General features: G+C 43.6%; 1 pseudogene; it reads left to right on the top strand.

Annotated features, from left to right (window-relative positions):
• Positions 1-6,147: 6,147 nt before the first annotated feature.
• LOC129035220 (interferon-induced transmembrane protein 3-like) lies at positions 6,148-6,589 on the top strand (annotated as a pseudogene).
• Positions 6,590-6,804: the final 215 nt, after the last annotated feature.

The raw sequence follows: 6,804 nt of genomic DNA, 5'->3' as shown, positions 1-6,804 counted from the left end.
TAGGAGTGCCTTCCACAGCCCACTGACCCAAATGCTAATCTCCTTTGGCAACACCCTCAGAGACATATCCAAGATCAATATTTTGTATCCTTCAATTCAATCAAGTTGACACTCAGTATTAACCACCACAAGTTCACCTCTCGTGAACTTGAACCCCTAAACATCTCCTGAGATGCTATTACATAAAATTAACAACACTTAAATGCTGATATGAAGTCAATAAGTCTTATGTCAGCTGGGCACGGTGGCTCATGCCTGTAATCCCAGCACTTTGGCAGGCCGAGGCGGGCAGATCACCTAAGGTTGGGAGTTTGAGACCAGTCTGACCAACATGGAGAAACCCCATCTCTATTAAAAATACAAAATTAGCCAGGCACGGTGGTGCATGCCTGTAATCTCAGCTACTTGGGAGCTGAGGCTGAACCAGGGAGGCAGAGGTTGTGGTGAGCCAAGATCATGCCATTGCACTCCAGCTTGGGCAACAAGAGCGAAACTCCATCTGAAAAAAATAAAAACTAAATCTTATGTCACATGGTAAAGAAAACATGTTTTTAACAAAAGAAGATTCATGACAATTACAGTCCTGGTTTCTGCAGCTGGTCATGTAGTCATAGCTGGTACTGATGACTACCTTCTTCTACTACCCTTCTGTATTCCCTTTGCCTTCAACAAGCACCTCAGTAGTTTGTGGTTTGTTCTTGGTGGAGTGACCCAAACCTTCATTCCTGAAGGGTCTGGGCCATTTGTAGTCCTGCCTGGATTGTGCTGTTGTAGTTTCCCATTGACCTTAGTCACAGGGCATGGTAATGCTAAGAGATGCCCTAATGAATCTCATGTATTCCATGTATATTCTTCCTTACCTCAATTATGAAGTAGTAGACTGATTTATTCTTGATAGTCCAGGTCAATCACCCTGGCCAACACTGTAACAGTACAATATATTGGATGCTGATTCAGAGCATACACAGGCTTTGGAGAACTTTTCCCCAGCCACGCAAAGTACTGTCACCTAGTTGGCATTGTAATTGTGACTTCAAAAGGCCATTCCACAGTTCTATCAATCCAGCTGCTTCAGGATGATGGGGAACATGGTGAGCCCACTGCTTTAGCCATAAAGTGAGTGCCTTGGTCAGAGGCAATGCTGTGTGGAATACCATGATGGTGGGTAAGGAATTCCATGAGTCCACAGATGGTAGTCTTGGCAGAAGCGTTGTGTGCAGGATAGGCAAACCCACATCTGAAGCAAGTACTATTCCAGTGAGGATAAACCTCTGCCGTTTCCATGATGGAGGAGGTTCAATATCATAAACCTGCTACAAGGTAGCTGGCTGATCACCCCAAGGAATGGTGCCATATTGAGGGCTTAGTGTTGGTCTCTGCTGCTGGCAAATTGGGCACTCAGCAGTGGCCATAGCCAGGTCAACCTTGGTAAGTGAAAGTCCATGGTGATGAGCCCATGCGTAACCTCCATTCCTGCCACGATGGCCACTTTGTTCATGGGCCCATTCAGCAATGACAGGGGTGGGTGGGGAAAGAGGCTGAGTGGTGTCCACAAAATGGGTTATCCTATCCACTTGATTATTAAAATCCTCCTCTGCTGAGGTCACTCGTTGGTGAGCACTCACATGAAATACAAATATCTTCACAGTTTTTGACCAGTCAGTGAGGTCCATCCACATACCTCTTGCCCAAATTTCTTTGTCATCAATTTTCCAATCATGCTTCTTCCAAGTCCCTGACCATCCAGCCAAACCATTGGCTACAGCCCATGAATAAGTATATAATTACACATCTGGCCATTTCTCCTTCCATGCAAAGTGCATAACTAGGTGCACTGCATGGAGTTCTGTCCACTGGGAAGATTTCCCTTCACTGCTGTTCTTAAGGATGTCCTGGAAAGAGGCTGTAGTGGTGCAGCTGTCCACTTTTGGGTGGTACATGCATATCAGGCAGAACCATCTGTGAATCAGGCCCTAGTCTTCTCTTCCTCTATCAACTGATCATAGGGAACTTCCCATGAGGCCATTGGTGCTGGCAGGGGGAGAGAAGGCAGGGTGGCACGAGTGGAGACCACGGGCATTTAAGCCACTTCCTCATGTAACATACTTGTGCCTTCAGGACATGCTGGAGCCCAATCACATATATACCACTTCTAATTGAAGATAGAATGCTGCTATGCATGATCCACTTTATGGCTAGATGGGTCAGAAAGCACCCAGTTCATGATAGGCAGTTCAGGTCACATGGTGACTTGATGACCTGCAGTCAAACGTTCAGTTTCCACCAAAGCCCAGTAACAGACCAAGAGCTGTCTCTCAAAATGAGAGTAGTTATCTTTAGAAGATGACAGGGCCTAGCTCCAAAATCCTAGGGGCCTTCATTGTGATTCACCTATGGGGGCTTGCCAAAGGCTCCAAACAACATCCCTATCTGACGCCTTAAGCACCGTTGGACCTGCTGGGTCACATAGACCAGGTGGCAGAGCAGCTTACACAGCAGCCTGGACCTGTTGCATAGCCTTCTCCTGTTCTGGACCCCACTCAAAACTGGCAGCCTTTCAGGTCACCCAATACGTGGGCTGAAGTAAAACACCCAAATGAGAAATATATTGCCTCCAAAATCCAAATAACCACTAGGTATTGTGCCTCTTTTTGGTTGTGGGAGGGGCCAAATGCATGAACTTATCTTTCACCTTAGAAGGAATATGTCAACAGGCCCCACACCAGTGGACTCCTAGAAATTTTACTGAGTTAGAAGATCCCTGAATTTTATTCAGTTTTATTTCCCATCTTCTAACACACAAATGTCTCATCAATAAGTCCAGTGTGTTTGCTACTTCTTGCTCACTGAATCCAATCAGCATAATGTCATCAATGTCATGGACTAGTGTGATATCTTCCAGAAGCTAAAAGTGATCAAGGTCTCTTTAAATAAGATTATAACACAAAGAAGGGGAGTTGATATATGCCTGAGATAGGACAGTAAAGATATATTGCTGGCCTTGCCAGCTGAAGGCAAATTGCTTCTGGTGGGCCTTATGGACAGGAATGGAGAAAAAGGCATTTGCCAAGTCAACGGCTATATACCAGGTACCAGGAGATGTGTTAATTTGCTCAAGCAATGAAACCACATTTGGTACAGCAGCTGCAATTGGAGTCACCACTTGGTTAAGCTTGTGATAATCCACTGTCATTCTCCAAGATCCACCTGTCTTCTGCACAGGCCAAATGGGAGAGTTGAACAGGGTTGTGTTGGAAATCACCACCCCTTCATCTTTCATGTCATTGATGGTGTCACTAATCTCCTCAATCCCTCCAGAGATGCAATATTGTTTTTGATTTACTATTATTCTATGTAGAGGCAGCTCTAATGGCTTCTATTTGGCCTTTCCCAGCATAATAGCCCTCACCCTACCAGTCAGGGAGCCATTGTGGGGGTTCTGCTGACTGCTAAGTATGTCTATGCCAATTATGCATTCCAGCACCGGGGAAATGGCCACGGGATGAGACTGGGGACCAACTGGATCCACTGTAAGTCAGACCAGAGATAAAACTCCATTAATTAACTGACCTCCATAAGCCTCTACTTTAACTGGAAAACCACAGTGATATTTTGGGTCCCCTGGAATCAATGTCAGCTCAAAGGCAGTGCCCAGTAGTCCCTGAAATGTCTGATCATTTCCCTTTCCCCAGTGCACAGTTACCCTGATAAAAGGCCAGAGGTCTCCTGGGGGAAGGATGGGAGAAAGATTCACTTCATAAACGGTCTCTAATGTAGTAGGCTCCTTCCTCAAGGGGACCTGGCTTCCCTTTCATTCAAGGGGTTCTGGGTCTGTAAACTGGCTCATGTCTGGAAATTGACTGAGGAGATGTGATTCTCTGTTTTTATAATTCAAATTAATCTTCTGTCCATTCAACCTAGAAGTTTTCTGCTTATATAAATTAAGCAGTAATGCAGTAGGCTTCCTATTAATCTCACTTCTAGAAATAACATGATTAATTACCCAGTGCCAGAGTTCTACATGAGTCAGACCATTCTGATTGCAGCTTTGCCTCTGCTGTCCATTACAGTAGTTATGCCCACATTGCCTTTGATGGTTGAGTGCCTCCGCCTGGACCCTGCCACCTCGGAATCCAATTATTCCCATTGTTTTTTAATTTTGTAGTTGAGTGACTATGGTTTCCACTGTTAGATCTGACATACAGAAAAGAACAATTACAGGGCTCTTCAAAGATGCAGGTGCTGTCCTCACAAACCTCTTTCACAAGGCATTGGTCAATTATATATTTTCTGGACCCTCCCAGCTGGGATGAGTAGGTCTAAAGTGACTAATCCACTCTAACATCCCAATCTCCCTAAGCCTTTGGATCCCTTCCTCTACATTAAACCAAGGTAAATCAGGCATTTCTAGCTCACTCACAGTGTGCTATCTTGTAATCCATATTTCAGCTAACCAAGCAAATAAACTATTAGAACCTTTTTAACTTCCTCCCTAAGCTGCAACATTAAATGCAGAATGACTACTTAGTGTGCCCAAATTGATGTATTCAGCCTGATCCAACTCTATGTTCCTTCCACCATTATCCCACATCCTTAATATCCATTCCCATGCCTATTCTCCAGATTTCTGCTCACAAAAATTAAAAAACTCAAGCAGTTCTTTTCGAGTGTAGTGCACCTCCTCATGGCTCACACTCTCAACCTCATCTCTAGGGGCCCTCTGAAACTTTAGTCTAGTTATAAGTCTAGAAGCAAACACCACTTTTGGAGGTGGCTGCTAAGTAGAATCAGCATTATCTTGCCTGGCAACTGCCTCAGTGGAGGCCATCACTGTTGCCTCAGGCAGTGCAGGGTTAATCTCCTCAGACAAAGGTAGAAAGGCTGATGGCAGCATGGGTTGGTGAAGGGATGTTGACACTACTGTGGATGGGGAAGTTTTTTCTTCCAGCAAAAAAGGATTCATCAGAGTTTACAAACTCAGTGTCCTCAGCTTCATCGGGGTCTTCCCACACATACTCATTCCAAGTTGCAGGGTCCCATTCTTTTCCAATCAATGTCTTCACTGTAACAGTAGACATCTGGGGAGGCTGTGCATGCACCTTTCGTTGCAGGTCAGCCAGTCAATAGATGTGTGTGTACGTGTGTGTATATATATGTGTGTATATATATATGGAGAGAGAAGGAGAGATGGATTGAGACAAAGATATTTGCAAAAGCATTAATTCAGTAAAGTACTGTAGATATATATATATATATGGTGTTTAGCAAAGGTAAGTATAGTCAACCCTCTCTGTCTGTGGGTTCTGCATGCATGTATTCAACCAACTATGCAATAAAATATTTAAAAATAATTAAATGACAACAATACAATATTTAACATATAAATAAAAATACAGTATAACAAATATTTACATAACATTTACATTGTATAAGGTATTATAGGTAACCTACAGATTATTTAAAGTATACAGGAGGATATGTGTAGGTTTGATGCAAATACTACATTTTTTAATATGAGACTTGTGCATCTATAAAATTTTTCGTATTTGCAGGAGTCCTGGAAGCAACCCCCGAGGATACCAGGGAAACACTGTAGTGTCTGCATGTGTGTGTGTGCACGCATGTATGTGTGTGTGTGTAGTTGCTACCTACCTTTCTTTTACCATTTGAAGATGAACTATCATTAGAGAAACTAGGCTCTGTCCAAATTATATAACAGAAAATGTTTTTCTTACTTTTTACATAGATAAGATTAAAAAGTTCATGAACTGGAAAAGAAGAAAAAAAGGTGTGCACATGAGTTTAATGAGGAAAAGGCCTCTAACATTGCATGTGTTTCATGTCTTTTTTTAACATCACTGAGGGACTACCTTCTTGAGAAAACTAAATACAAATCTTGTGTTACTCTCCTGCTGGAGGCATAAACTATTTCTTTATCCTAGAAAAGGTACCTGTTCCCCTGAAAATTAATATGATTAGCTTGAAGACATAGTGAAAAATGACAACCACTTTATTAGGTTACTAAGATCATCTTTTCCTGTCTATTCAGAAAAACAAAGGTTTCAATAATTCAGAATTATAATCCACTAGTGACAAACAAATTATTCACTATTACCGTTAAATATACAATATTAGGGCCCACTGAGAACCATCCCAGTAACCTGACCACCACTGGTCTTCACTGGACACCATGAACCACACTGTCCAAACCTTCTTCTCTCCTATCAACAGCGGCCAGCCCCGCAACTATGAGATGCTCAAGGAGGAGCACGAGGTGGCTGTGCTAGGGGTGGCCCACAACCCTGCTCCCCCGACGTCCACTGTGATCCACATCCGCAGCGAGACCTCCGTGCCCGACCATGTCGTCTGGTCCCTGTTCAACACCCTCTTCATGAACCCCTGCTGCCTCGGCTTCATAGCATTTGCCTACTCCATGAAGTCTAGGCACAGGAAGATGGCGACCTGACTGGGGCCCAGGCCTATGCCTCCACTGCCAAGTGCCTGAACATCTGGGCCCTGATTTTGGGCATCCTCATGACCATTCTGCTCATTGTCATCCCAGTGTTGATCTTCCAAGCCTATCAATAGATCAGGAGGCATCGAGGCCAGGAGCTCTGCCCATGACCTGTATCTCATGTACTCCACCTTCCATTCCTCGCCCTGTCCTAGGAGCCGAGTCCTGTGCCAGCCCTTTATCCTCACACACTTTTCTACAATGGCATTCAATAAAGTGCACGTGCTTCTGGTAAAATAAATAAATAAATAAATAAATAAATATAAATAAATATACAATATTACACACCT

Source organism: Pongo pygmaeus, chromosome 3 (assembly GCF_028885625.2).
Source record: "Pongo pygmaeus isolate AG05252 chromosome 3, NHGRI_mPonPyg2-v2.0_pri, whole genome shotgun sequence".
NCBI classification, from domain to species: Eukaryota; Metazoa; Chordata; class Mammalia; order Primates; family Hominidae; genus Pongo; species Pongo pygmaeus.
This window is presented reverse-complemented; position numbering and strand designations above follow the sequence as displayed.